Source organism: Lepidothrix coronata, unplaced genomic scaffold (assembly GCF_001604755.1).
Source record: "Lepidothrix coronata isolate B3197 unplaced genomic scaffold, Lepidothrix_coronata-1.0 Scaffold141, whole genome shotgun sequence".
NCBI classification, from domain to species: Eukaryota; Metazoa; Chordata; class Aves; order Passeriformes; family Pipridae; genus Lepidothrix; species Lepidothrix coronata.
Genome location: NW_016690321.1, coordinates 1,167,444 through 1,181,825, shown reverse-complemented (window position 1 = coordinate 1,181,825; position 14,382 = coordinate 1,167,444). Strand labels below are relative to the sequence as shown.

At 47.5% G+C, this 14,382-nt stretch overlaps 1 protein-coding gene across 6 annotated transcripts in view; it reads right to left on the bottom strand.

The window, feature by feature from the left end:
• Positions 1 to 14,382, bottom strand: part of TCF20 (transcription factor 20) — a 136,424-nt gene that overhangs the window by 76,059 nt on the left and 45,983 nt on the right. The window contains exon 1 of one of the 6 annotated variants that reach the window (XM_017827639.1): positions 6,251 to 6,402. The exons of the other annotated variants lie outside the window; for them this stretch is intronic. The gene's annotated coding sequence lies outside the window, so the exon portion shown is untranslated. Of the gene's footprint in view, positions 1 to 6,250; positions 6,403 to 14,382 lie in introns of those variants that run through there. 6 annotated transcript variants of the gene reach the window in all.

Here is a 14,382-nt window from a genome sequence, read left to right as displayed (position 1 = left end):
GAGGGGAAACAGAAGTATGACACCATTCCTGACCTCAGCCACCTCTCATCTCCACAAACCCTCTGAGCTCCCTCTGCCTGGAAGGGGGGAGGACAGTAAGTGATGCAGCATGAGGGATAGCGAACAAATTTGCAGGTAACGTATGTGGGAAAGGCTCTGAGCACCCCAGTGTTTGCTAGAGGAAAGATGATTTCTGAATGCAGCTGGTGGGGTCCTCTGAGAGATTTCTTCTTCTTTACAAAAGGTTTCATTGCTAATGAAAAGCACTGAACCAGCAGCACCAGGAAGGTGAAGTGTCCGCCGAGTCAGGCATGCAGATTTCACAGACGTGGCACCTGTCCCTTCAAGATATTACCCTTATCCTAAGCCCTTCCCCTGTTACACAATTTCATGTCATGCACAGGCTCACCACTGCACTTTTATGGCTTTCATCTAGAGGCCTTTAGATGCTATGGGAATGGGCACTGAAGACAGAGAATACAAAACATGACAGCAAGATCAGGCACCTACAGGTCACGCAACCAGGGACTGAAACTTATATTCACGGTGGGACAACTACATCTTTAAGCAAGTGTAAAGCAAGGGCAGCTCGCCTGTTTCTCCAAGAAAAACATCAGCATGGCTGCATTCATTAACATTTCCTACCTCTATTCCTACCTAGCCCCAGGATTTCCCATACCTTCCTCCTATTTCTTTTATACTTACTTCAGACAAAAAGTGTTATATCTGACCCTACACAAGGGAGAAGCAGTACCAGATGTCTCCTGAGGAACTGCAGCAAAGACAGGGAGGGCTCTCATTAATTCACCAATATTGAACTTTTCTCCTTAAGACTGCCAAAGGATCTGTGTGCTTGCTGGAAAGTATTTTGGACAAGCACAGATTCTCAACATACTGACTGTCATGTTTTGGTTGCATCACTAGGAAGCGGCTCTCCTCCAGACACTAGAACCATCTCCATAAGCCAAGGTGTTAAGTCCTACCACTCCATTCCTGCAACAGAGCAACAACTGGATTGAAAGACTTTGGAGCATCTCAAAGGAAGGAAAATCATAGCAGGAGAAAAATTAACACACCCATATGAGAGACAATTCTGCTCTGTCTTTGAATACTGCAGCACTTCTATCCTCTCATCTTCCCGTTACAAAGAGCTGATTCATGAAAATAGGATCTTTGTACCTTAAGACCTGCTCTGCTTCTTCTGCTTCTTCCTTTTACCTCCTGCCAAAAAGCTGCTTCTGGCAGAACAGAATTAGTTGCTGTGGAAGTGATTGTGATGCTGTGGACAAAAGAATCTGACTGCAGCAGAAAAAGCAAGAAACAACAGCAGCTGAACTTTTGAGGAAAAGCTGATTGCATTTCCATGCAGATGCCCAAAGTAATGAAGGTGGAAATAAAAACAGAAAGCCATACAAATATGATTCCCCAGCAAGACTGTCTCCGACAAGGCAGAAAAGACCATCAATAAATCTTCATTATCTGAATTGCTAAATATATCTAAATAAAAGTAGAAATTCAAATATTAGAACTCATCTTTTTAAGTGGTCTTACATAAAACCAACTCTGCCTTGCCTGAACATGTTTTACAGAAAGGGATTTTTGTTTTCTTTTACTTCTGGTGGCCTTTTACAGAGGTTTCATTTGCTGGGGTGTTTTTTTATTGCCCACAGGGAAGTGGGAATTTCTGGGCTTAACAAGCCTAAATCCCCATGACATATAGTTCCAAATTTTTAGAAGCAACTAAGATTTTCATTCTTACTTTCCTCCCTGTTGGCTTCCTCCCTGATGCATGCAATAGCTGTTTGGAATCTCAGCTGTGACAACAGAAGAGAAAAAAAGGTCCCTGAAGAAATGGCGTTAGTTCTTCCAGTCACCTTGCTGCTACCGTGCTTCATAATTCAAGCACATGAAACAGCACATAAGAAGGGCTTGCAGCAGCAAGAGGCAAAAGCAGAAGGCATCAGACTGGACAAAACCCAAGAAAATCTTCTATGTTCATCTGGTAAGAAGGCTGTATTTATATTGGGTAGTAGAAACCTAAGGGTCCACTAAAGATAGACGTTGCATGAAATCTCATTAACTTCTTGTCATATAAACCAACTTCTGCTTTTTTTGGTCACATATAGTGACGTTCTCTGGTCCTGATTCATCTGAGAAGATTGGTTTATTAAAAATATTTTTAAAGTTCCACCACAGTTTACTTATATCTCCTATTGCTAACAGAACATGAGGAAAAACCCTACTTCAAACACAACCACTTTAATTACTTTGGATCTCATTAAAATATATTCAATGCTCAAACACCATAATTCTACATTTCAAAAGATGTTCATGTCTTGTTTTAGTGCCCTGCATTACTTTAAAGTCACACTCAAATCCAAGTCGGGATAGGGCACATGAGAACATACAGAACTTACAACTTTAAACACAACGTATTCAACTATTTATGAGCACTACTGACACATTTGGGGTGGGGGAAAGTAGCGTATTTTCATTCATATCACCTAACCTAAGTGATGAAAATGCTTTAAAAGCTATTAGGTAACAGAGAGAGCTGCCCTGGGTTAAGCAAGTAGCATTTAATTTTGTAAAGCCTGGACAGACCTATCTTTAGAGAGTCCAAGCTATGCAGTAAAATCTTAAGTAACTTGCTTCTGTTTCAGGATTCCAGGACATTTGCCCAGAGAGGTGATTGGGATGGAGGGCCCCCCCTTTAACTTTTCTGTAAACGTGCTCTGACTAATTAGACCTAAACAAAATACTGTTGGTTTCATCAGGGCTCTGAAAATAAGGTCAGCACTACTTCTTAGAACATCACCAGTGAGCACAGAAGCAAGAACAGGTGCCCCAGCAAGCATAGTTCATGTCGACCTACCAACTCAATGTGTTTCCACTGGTTTTAGCAATTTTTAGAAACAGCCCAAACCCACAAATAAGAAAACAAGCCATCCCAACATGAACGCTTTCACTGAGGAGCAGCAGCACTGGGCAGAGGGGGGCTGCAGTCCTCCCCCTGATAACCCTGGCTGAACCCAGGTCTAATGAAGGGACACTGGTTACATTGGTGGAGAGAAAGCATTTCACCGGGGTGAAGTTTCACATTCCCTGGGGTACCTGCCCACAGCCCAGGGATCCCCCCATCAGGGCCAAGCCTCTCCACAGCAGGGAGCATGGCATGAGAGAAGGGATGACTACTCTTCTTTGAAACTAGCAACTGTTACAGTGTGATTCACGCCACAGGCTGAAGATCAAGGTGTCGGCTTACGCCTAATATTGACGAAAAAGGGTAGTCACTCTATTTATAATCAGCTAGCATTTATCTCATCTCGAGAAACAGTAATTCAGCAGCTAGCCTTAAGTGATATGTAGGGGATTTCCTTAACAATCCTTTTCATTGAGACAGAAGTTTAAAAAAAAAAAAAAGAAAGAATGAAAAAAGCAGTGGTGGTTATAAGAAAGGGAATATTTTAACAGAAACAGGGAGGGGGGTTGGGCAGAGAGGGCAACTAATTAACGCTTTCAGCTCGTTCCCCTTCACCACTGCCTGGAAATTCTTTTCTGATATATGCATTGCCTGCCTAGGGCTTTTTAAGAGACCCTTGCACATCCTCACTGATTACTTCCCCTACTCGGGGAGACAGACTGTCCTTTACCCTAAATGCTTTTATCCTCTTGATGAGGTCTCTTACCCAGCTGGATCCTGCTTCTTTCTCCCACTACAATCTCTGAGCCTGAGAGAAGACACCTGGGGACCTTCCACTTTGCTTAGGAAAAGGATTTAATCCTTTCATATCCTAGCATGGGGCTGAAGTGATGCATGTCTCCCCCCTGCCTGAACACCAGTGGTTACAGTCCTGGGCGATGGATGTCCCCGTGTCCCCAGCCGAAGAGAAATCAAAGGAAAGGGTTTTCTCCACTGTTTTCTGCTCTTTCAGGAGTCATTTAAAAGCAGGTGTAGATAAAGAACTGAGGAAAGCCCCATAGGGGACAATCCTGCCATACCCAGACAAAATAATGAGGCTTAAAATCTCTTCCGTATCTAATCTTAGCTAAATCACATCCCCAATGTCCTCTGCCCTCAGTTTCACAGGGTGCATTTTTCTCCTCGCCCCCCACCTTCCAGACTCATAGGCAGTGTCCCTCCAGTCCCACTCAGACACCCCCACTTTTGCCCTCCCTGGGGCCAGAGGTCCAAAGGAGGACACCTCAATGGCTCTTTTGACTTAAACCTCCAAGGGGAATGCAGGGTGATTCCAGGCTTCATTTCCCAGACAAGCCAACAGACAGTACTCAGTGCAGACAAGGATTTTTATCTTCAAAGTCCTTTACAAACTTACTTCCCCTCTGAGAGAAGAAAGAAGGGGGAAAAATCCCTAAGCATCACCATTGTGATGGAACAGAGATGCAAATAACCCTAAAAGTTCTTTCCTGCTGGAGCAAAGGCAGAGGAGAGGAGTCCTGCGGTGCAGCAGTGCTTTGGGTTTGGGGTTGTTTGTGGCGGTGTTTTTGGCTTTTACACCAAAGCCCTGGATTTGAATCCTATTTCAAATCACTACGGGTAGGACAGAGGTTCTTAAGTTGTGGCCAACAGCTCCCTTCTCCGAGGGTCGTGGAGCTGGGGGTCTGAGAAGCAGGCGGCAGTACGTGGGTGTCTTCCAAGAATACACTTGCCTGTTCAGACTGCAAAAGTGCTGCACAATTAATTATACATCTGTGCTACAAAAGATCAGCTTTATAACTGCAGGGGGTGCTATTCATCAGCCTTGAAACGTATTGGCAGAGGACAGCCAGGGTCCAGTAGCTGAAATAAAGAAATAAATAACTACAAAAGCAGGATGTGCTCTGGGTCTTTAGGAGTGAAGTGCAGCAGAGGGACCCAAGTGACCCGGGAGTGGAGAGGAGCTTGGTGCTGCAGACGGGATGCGGTGCTTTTCCCAGGAGCTTCGCGAACCAGAGCAGCAGAGAAGCCCCGGTCATCGGGGCGAGGTGCATAGGCAGAGAGGTGGCAGCAAGGAGCCTGACACCTGCATGCACTTTTCCTTCCTCAGCCCTCCCCTTTCATGGAGGCAAGAAAACATCACGTTCCCAGCAGCGAGAGTCCAGTCTGAAGTGGCTTCACCGCAGAGCAAATTGAGGACCCCCTCTCCCTCATTCCTTTCTTTTGAAGCCCTCCTTTCCTGGAGCGGGTGTTTCGCAAGTACAAATACACCACAACGTCAGGCATCCTTCCACTGTCACTCTCCACTATCCTTCCTCCTCCAGACGCACACACTAACACAAAATGACGGCTTCCTCAACAGACTGAATGAGCAAAGCCCTCGCACCGATCCTTAATTGTCTACGCTTTACTCTTTTGCTCCAGTCATATTATATCACAAAACTCAAAGCCACCCACCCACTGCCCCCGTCTTTGTCCAAAATTTCAAGTGAATGGCAAATTGGACACAGCGAAAAAAAATTGCTGAAGAAGAAAGGAGGGGCAAGCTAACCCCTCATTTCCCTCCTCCCCCCCCTTTTTTTTTTTCTTTTTCTCCCCCCCCCCTTTTTTTTAGGTTGCTCTTTGCTGGTGCACCCACATTGCTATTGTGCAGTTGTCAGCTAAAAAAACAACCATCACCAAAACGGCCCCCCCCAAAAGAAGATATTAAAGAAGAAATCATATCTCACAGCCCTTGAGAATGTGACCCTGAGGCCTTGCCCTTCTCCCTCCTGATGTACCCACACATCACGGTGGAATGGCAGGCCCCTCCCCATCCACCCCCGTGCTACTCTGAACCTGCAGAGCGAGAAAAAAATAAACACACACATCCAAAACAAAATAAATTAAAAAAAAATCAACAAGGCTTACAGGGCGAGGGGGGGGGGGAAGCCACCCCACACACACACACGCATATGCATAAACCCCATAACCCATTTATGTCGGTCTCGGAGCAGGAGCCAGACTGCAGCGAGCAGCCAACAGCTGGGGCCTTTGAAAAGGGACAAGGCGAGCGGCTCCCCGTGCCCAGCCACGCCGGGCTCCAGCTGCCCCCCGCCGCCCCCGGACCTCATCGCCCACCCTCCCACCCACCCGCGGGCACCCCGGGTGGGCACAGCGGCGTCGCGGGGGCGGGTGACACGCACAGGGCGCCGCAGACACACGGCCGCCACCGCCGCCGCGCGTGGTCGGCGAGAGGTGGCCTCTGCAGGGCAATTTTCCACTCTCAACTTTCAGGGAGAGGGAGAGAGAGATAAAGCCCATTTACTGTACCTTTCTGGCATCTTTCTCAGCTTTCCCTGCTGCTTCTCCCCACCCCCTTCCGATTTATCTCAGCTACTGGTTTTATAAACCGAGAGGGGGGGGGGCGGGGGGGGGGAGGGAAGAGGAGGGGGCTTTTTTTTCTCCTCTCTAAGCCCCGTCTGCACCTTCTGCTTGAGCCCGCCGGTGAAGTCACAAGACCGAGTCTCTGACATCACACAGAGCCCACAAACGCCGGATTGTGACTTCACTGCAGGATAGAACAGGGAGGAATAGGAGAGGGGAGGGGAAAAGGCTCTTATTCAAACACATATCTGCAGTAGTAACAAAGGGAACTCAGGAAATGGCTGGCCAAGAAAATGGCTTTTTTTTTCTTTTATAAAATATACTCTCTTTTTTTGTTGTGATTTTTTTGCGTGTGGGTTGTTTTTTTTTTTTTCCAAAATAAACTTTGTGACCACAATGGAAATACCTTTTAAAAGTGGTCTGAGCAGGACAGACAGCAAGTGCCAGCCCAGGCACCGTCCTCCAACGGAGCACAGGCTCCCACAGCCCTCCGGCACCTTGGCCACCTGCCATGGCCTCTCTGGACCTGCTGATGCTGGAGCAGAATGAGGTGCTGGGGTGAAAATCAAGGGGTGGCCACAGGAGAAGTTCTAGGGGGTATGGTGGAGGGGGATTGCAGGGTAAGGACCAAAACAGGCAGATGCTTCGGGTTGTGCCAGAGACACGCTGGGAAGGCAGCGCTGAGAGCCACCAGGCAAGCAGGACCACACAGAGTGACCAGAGCTCCATGGCAGAGGTCTGGGAACCGTGGGCCAGGCAGAGGTAATGCTAACCAGTGTGCACTTGGGGGGTTTTTCCCCATCTGAAGATCCGAAACCACTACTAAGCTACGATTCGAGTAAAAGGGGTATTAAAGGTCAGAATTAAGGTACAAGTGTGAGGCCTAAGCATGGCAATAGGGTGAGATTTTCGATTCTCTAGTGTATTTTTAGGTTTTAGGTGCCCTGGGGAGGGGAAGATAGGCTGGGGTAGATAAAAGAAAGGCCAGGAGGCTTTGATGTACTCCCAATACAAGGCAATCCTCAGTTGTTGCTCTAGGAGCAAAAGCTGATGATATAAGACTTCTATGGTCATATCTGAAATAAAGCCTAAAAGAAAAAAAAAAGGCTCATTAAGTAGCTATTGGCTTAATGTGACCTGGAAAGTTGTAAGATGTGGGGCTTTTTTTGTTTATTCAGCTGGTGCATTTGTTTAACATCAATTTCTCAAAATTTAACACAAACTCAAACATGTCAGTAAATAAGCCCCAAAAATAAAAATCTGTTATTTGTGTTTAAAATGGGATATTTTCTTTCACCTTTTGAAGCAAGGCAGCTCAAACACTTGCACTGTGCTAGTCATACCTGAAGGCCAGGAATTTAGAAGAATAAGCCAAGGGCACAGCCACAGCCAAGTGAAATAAAGAAAAAAAATTAACTAATTAAACGGTGCTAATTGCAGACAACATTATATTTATGAAGTTATTGGAACTGCAGACCCAAAAAGGAGACAGCTTGTGATCCTCACAGTGTGTTCACTCCTCTCTCCAACCTTCATCCCTGCCCTCATTGAGACCTGCAAAGCAATTCCCATCACTGCGCCGACCTGGAAGGGAGGAGAAAACAGCACTGCCATCGTAGACTGCCCTTCCCGCAACCTGCCAGTGCGGCGGGAGGGAAATCTGTACATGGAGCGAGCGAGAAGCGAAGAGGAAGCGATCCAGATCCCTGCTATGAACCAGCTGGCAAGTACATTCCCAGCTTGCTGCTGCTGGACGGTGGAAGCACCCCATGAGTGCCTGAGGTGCCCCAGAGGGCTGGCAGCAGCACTGGAAGCCCAAGACACTTGTTGGAAACTTTTGTACCCCGGTGGCTCTATGCGCTTCCAGTATAAAATCCAAGCGGCCAGAAGATGCTCTTCCAGGTGGGAGCTCCTCCACAACCAAAGCCTCAGTTCCCACATCAACTCTGAATACCAGTGCCTTGGGGCATCATCCCAGCCTTGGCAGAGCCACAGCATCAAAGAAGATTTCCCCTGTTGTTTTATGGCTTCTCTGTGCCAGTAGAGCAACAAACCAGGCTGCAATGGAAGGAATAAACTCTCCTGCTTCTGCTTGTGAGAGGGAGGGAAAAGGTATGAATCGCAAGCAGCGAGAACCCCATCCAATCTCATATCCTTCAGCAAGTCTTGCTACTTGTTTGGCCACAACTTTACTACCATTTTTATACTGACTCCTTTCATCTTTTTTATCTATTTTTTTCCACCCTGCTGACTGCGTGAGAGAAAACCTCCACGCTTATCCCACTCCTTCTCTCTTGGGGAATCTCTCTCAACCTGCCTGTGGGCAGGGAGACAACATGGCTGCCAACGTGCCATGCAAGGTGAGGAGGGAAATGGGGGAGAGAGGAAGGCATGGGCATTTATTGGGAAGCAGAAAAAAGAAGTGGGGAAGAGGAAGGAATCTAACACATGCACGCTGACTAGCATGGGCTTGCTCCAACTTGGCCCATGATGCAATTACCTGACTTGGAGGCTGGCCAAGTCTCCCAGGTTAAGTCCCTCCGCACTTGTGTGAAGTGCTGTCAGAGCTGCTGGGACCATGAATACTCAGGGCTCTGGTAGCATGTCTCATCCAAAAAGGAAAAAGGGAAAAAAAAAAGAACAGAGACAGGGCAGGGACTGAATGGGCTTATTTTCACACAACTGCAATTGTTTTGTTGATGCGGAAAGGTAATTAAAAAAAGTTCTGATTTCAAACGTGCCACAGAATTCCCAGAGCCCGGAGGCTGCTGCTTAGAGGCAGATTAATCACATTGAATTCTCCATCTAGATATTGCATGCACTCCAAACTCCCACCGCTAATAGCTCTAATATTCTCCTCAGCGTGTGCATGCTGCTGGTGTTATGTTCCAGGAATATTAATTCCCCAACTCAAGCTCCTTTTGCTTGCGCATGTACCCTAAAGGCTTGCTGCCGGGCACTGGGAGATTATGGAAAAGAGAAAACAGGGCTAGAGGAGAACCGGGGTGCAAAGGTACTGGCTAGAACTCCTCAAGGAAAGTCGTTAATGTTCTTTGGATAAGCAAGCCATCCAAATAAAATCTACCTGAAGGCCAAGTTCTTTAAACAAAGACAGCCAACTACACACGCACAAGATGGTTGAAATTAAAATGAGCTCCCAGTGCTGGCTTTGTGTTACCGCTACCGCTACCCTGAGACTTGCTCAAAATCTCAGTCATGTTAATTGTGAGCTCTGAACTAGCGGTTTTGTTTGTGTCTTCTGCTGGTGTCTTCTCCCATCCCCTTTTACCCCTAGGCAAGGCTGCATGCGTCTAAACTCTTGCTGCCACACGTCAGTAACGGTGAAAATATGGCAGGTTGTAGTGCAAGTATCCAAAGAGCAGGTAGGGCTTTACACAGCAAGCCCCTTCTACCCTTAGCAAAACTGACAGTCTAAGGAGTTCATGGTCCAGCTCAAGACATCCCCAAGATCTTATTCCACACGGAAAGCAGAAAAGGGGAGGACGAAGGCAGGAGAGAAACATGTAATTTTTATTTGCATTCAAGTAACTGCCATTCGTGGTAAGCAGTTCAGTGCGTGATCTATATATACGGCCAAAAGGCCAGCTGGAAGCTTTAAAACCAATGCATGCTTGAAAAGTACATTTAAGATGCCTGTGATGTCACTTTCAAAGCTGCTAAGCGCCCAAAGCTCCCCGCACTGCTCAGCAAAGTCTGCAGGTAGTCGCCAGGTTAAAACACAGTTCCCTGAAATTGGCCACACCAGGACTCTGGAAACTACCACGCAGAAGAGACCTCAAAATGGATGGCGCTGGTCATGCTTCCATTCAATAGGATTACTTGCTTGACAAAAAGCTATCATGGGCATGATTTTCTTTGTCAAGCAGTCAAAATATGTATCTCCGTGTAATGTAAATCAGTATGTCAGTGCTGGAAAATCAAAGGGACTTTTGCCCCTTTTGTTGCAGGCATTTCTGATAAGCACACCAGTACAACACCTGAGTCATAGGTTAAATTGGATGTATAGACCAGCCCATCAGCTGTTTTCATAGCTCAGAACACCTTACCTAGTCTCTGGACTAAAACCTGTAACACCACAGGTGCACGAGCATAGGTGGTGGCCCTTTCCACAATTAGGGCAAGTCAAAGAGAAAAGGCACACTTTTATGACTAAATACTTTACAGGGGACTGTTGGTGCTGGGAGGGAAAAGCATCAGAACATTTTTGAAGCTTCCTTTCTTTGCTATCTATACAATGCAGGTCTACAGTTGTATGTGTGCCTTGAACTCTCATCCCATTCCTTAAACTTGGCTCCTGCTGCAGGGAGAGAAAGGATGCACTGCCTGTGTAAGGCCCTTGGGGCTTAACTCTGCTGTAGTGGGCAGGGAGAGGCATGGGCTTCCTTCACTGTGATAAACCAAGGCACTGGCATCGCTCTGTGTAGCTTAGGTGCAAATCTGTGATCCTCTTTCTCTCTTTGTGCACAAAGAATGAAGCTGATAGTGAAGCTGACACCTAAATCCTCACTATTGCACATCTGAGATAACCCTGGTTGTTTTTGTTTTTCAAACTCAAATATATAAGGGAGAAAGACAGAAGGATTTCAACCCTTGTCAAACCCTGTCGCCAGCCCCCTGAGTTACAGATCTATGAACTCTTACATGGGATAAGGACTCTTTGCTTTTATCTCCCTATGCAGCATGTGTCCTCAGCCCTTTGCAAACAGATGTTTTGCCCTCCAAAAGAGAAAAGAGGGGGAAAAAAGAGAGACAGCATGAACACAGGAGAGAGAGAGGGAGAAAGCATGAGCAAGAATGCTGTCTGCAGATGTCAATCAGGACTTCAGCCTAGGTCTAACCTGCCAGTCCTGCAAAACGAGGATACATGAATTTTCTAGTTGGATAGTCAGTGTTATCAAACAAGAAAATTGTGAGGTTTAGATTGTAATGCAGTCTCACATTCAGTAAAAAGGCCTTGCTACATGGAGATGATGTGGGACTGAGGAACCTATTCCTAGCACCTTAAGAATTAAAATTTCACTACAAATAACCCAAATGAAATGGTCAAAAATAGTACAGCATTTCAGACCGTTTTTGTAGAGCATGGTAATATTGGCAAGGGGGAAGTGATTGTAGGTAGAATACTGTCAGGTTTGGGGAAAGGTTTCTCTGCATTTTAAAAAATTATATGAAGGAAAATATTCTTGGGAATGAAAAGTCTAATGATTACATGTATACAGAGAGTGTCATCTCTATCTTGGCGTTTAGCAGAAATCAACTCCCCCACACCAACACCCTCCCCTCCAGCCACCCACCCTGATATTCTTCTTCACCACTTCCCACCCATTAACCCAGTACCTGCAGTGCAGTGTTCAAGTGGGACTGGCGGAGCTGCTGCCGCTGTCATCTCCTCGGAGCTGGCAGTCACCTGCCAATCTCGCCCCCACTTCCTCCTCCCTCCTGCTCCCCCCCACCCCTCGTCAGTGCAGCTTTCCCTGGGGATAGATCACTCTCCCCCCTCTCCAGCAGCCTGACAAATAACTACTGTTAACTCAATAATATCCCCCTCCAAGGTTTTTTAATTACCAGCCGTCCACAGGGTGCGAGACTCGCGCATACAGCGAGAAACGGGCCAGGGAGGGAGGGTAGCAACAGGGCGTCGGAGAGTTTGGGCTGATGTGGGCTTCATGCAGAGAGACTGGCTCCTTGTGCTCCATCCACATGGCACGGCTGGCACAGGCGACCTGCAAACCCCCACGGGATGCTGCCGCCCTGGCCGGGAGCACGGGCACGCATAATGTGCCGCTGTACTTGGGGGGGTGGGATTTGGTCCTGCAAGGGCTGGTGCGGAAAGCTGCTCCTGCAGGACAAGGGCAGACTCTGCTACACCAGCTGAGGAAGCATCATCCAGGACAGCATTCATCTATACGGCATTTTAAACGGGAAACAGAAAAAAAAAAGGGAGGAGGGGAGAGAGGGAAAAAATTCAGGTGCATTTCTGTTTGTACAGCTTTACCAAATACATCTATCTTTACACATATGAAAAGGCCTTTTTTTTTTTTTTTTGCAATATAATAGTCTTATTTTGCCTTTTTTGTAGTGAAAATTCATTGGTCTGTGGCTTGAGGTTTTTTCTTAGCCTTTTATTAAATGGACACGGCATACTGAACTTTTAGACAACCTCTCCACCTAGTATTTGTTTGTTCACACCCATTTACACTCTCTTGATTTTTAAAAGGTCTGAATAAGGCTTATTTTTTTAAATAATCAGTTAATGAAGTTTTATCTGAATAGTCATAAGCCTATTAGTGCTCAAGTTGTGCATCGAATCCCCCTCCCCCCCAGAGGTTAAACAAGACCCGAAATCCTTTTGTATTTAAAATAACAGGCTGGGAAGAAAAGAAGCAAAGAAGGATAAAAAAGCCCAAGCCCCCCCATTTTAAATCAAAAGGAGACACTGGAAAAGGGGCATAAGCAAGGCACTTCCCCCCTTTCCCCCCTTCATTCTTCTCCTCCTTCCTTTGTAGGTCACCTTTACTATGAAGACATTGATGCTTCAAGTCTTCATTTGCTTAAATAAAGAGAGGAAGTTCAACACCCCAGTCAGGTAAGCACTGCACCCCAGGCGGGCAATAAAGGGGAAGGGGCATCCGTCACAGCAGCAGAGAGGGAGACACCCTGCATGGGGCAAGGACTGGATCCTGAACACATGTGTGGGGCAAGGGGGGGTCTTCCCTGGGAAAGGGCAGGCGCTTTTGGGAGAGGACAAGTTTGATGGCATGGCACTGAAAATGTGGGGCTCGAGTGGAAGGGGAGGAGGCGGACATGCTGTGCTGACGAATGGCCTGACTTGCTGGCCTCTGCACCCTGGAAAGAGCTGAGGGCGGCAGTCAAGGGGGACAGCATGGCAGCCTTGGCCTAGGAACCCTTTGGCAGCCGCCCTTCCACCCCGGGGGAGCATCCTGGCAGACGAGAGAACCCCCGCTCCCCTGAAATAAACAGCAGCCTTCCCAATGCTTCATTAAACTAACACAGCTTCCCGCCATTGCCCCGGCAACCGACACAGGCCTCCTGTTTGCCAGCTGGGGGAATTAAAGGCAGCCTGGCAGCCAGCCCCTGGCTGCTCTGAAAGCTCCCTTTACACAGCCAGAAAGCATCCCTGGGCAGGGGAGGGGACCAGGTGGCCCCGAAGGTGCCAACTGAGACAGGGAGTCCTGCCCACCCCCATTCGCACAAGCAGCAGTCCTCAGGGAGCCAAGGACCCCACCACTGCCACCAGCACTGATGCTGGAGGGCAACACAAAGCTGGAAGGCTCGCCAAAATGATCCACGAACTGGAAAAGGACTGGAAAAGGACCCTGGATGGTCCAATAGTGCAAAGGTGAATGCTGCTCCCCAACACAGCATCACCTCTGTCCAAATGCGATCAATAGCTCACATTAATTAGCAACACACTCCTCTGGCAGCCCATCCGCCAGATGAGTGAGCAAATTACATCCTCTTGTCCCTGGTTTACATCCTTTCATCCCTCGTTTTCCTCCTTTCTCTTAAATCACATACACTGCGAGGTAAGCCTTAGCATGAGCCCCCTGCTCCCATCAGCCCCTTGGTGGGTGCAGAAGGCGCAACAGACCACAAGCTGCCTCATTCTCTGCTGCTCGCCTTTAGAGAAAGCCTCAGGAAGAGCTCTGAATGGAAACATCTATGTTGTACTGGCCTCAAGCACTCGGATGCCCTCCTGCCCTTCTACCTGCTCTCAGTCCATCCATTCAAAACAGGTAGATGGTCCCTACAGGCAAGGCAGAGACATCCCTCCACATGTCCTAAGCAAAGGAGCTTGTTATGCTGCTCATATCCCAAAATTAGACCTGCTGGGCTGGTGCAAAACGCCAGCTGCTTCCAGCACCTTCCTCCCACCACCATCCCAGGCCACCGACACCCCAAAGGAAGCTCGGCAAATTGGTGAGGAGAAGAAAACACCTCACTTCACAACAGCAACGAATAAAGGAGCACTATTCACTCGCTTGGGCATCCACATCTGTTTTGTCCTGTTTTCCATGACTACTGGCTGTGAGCAG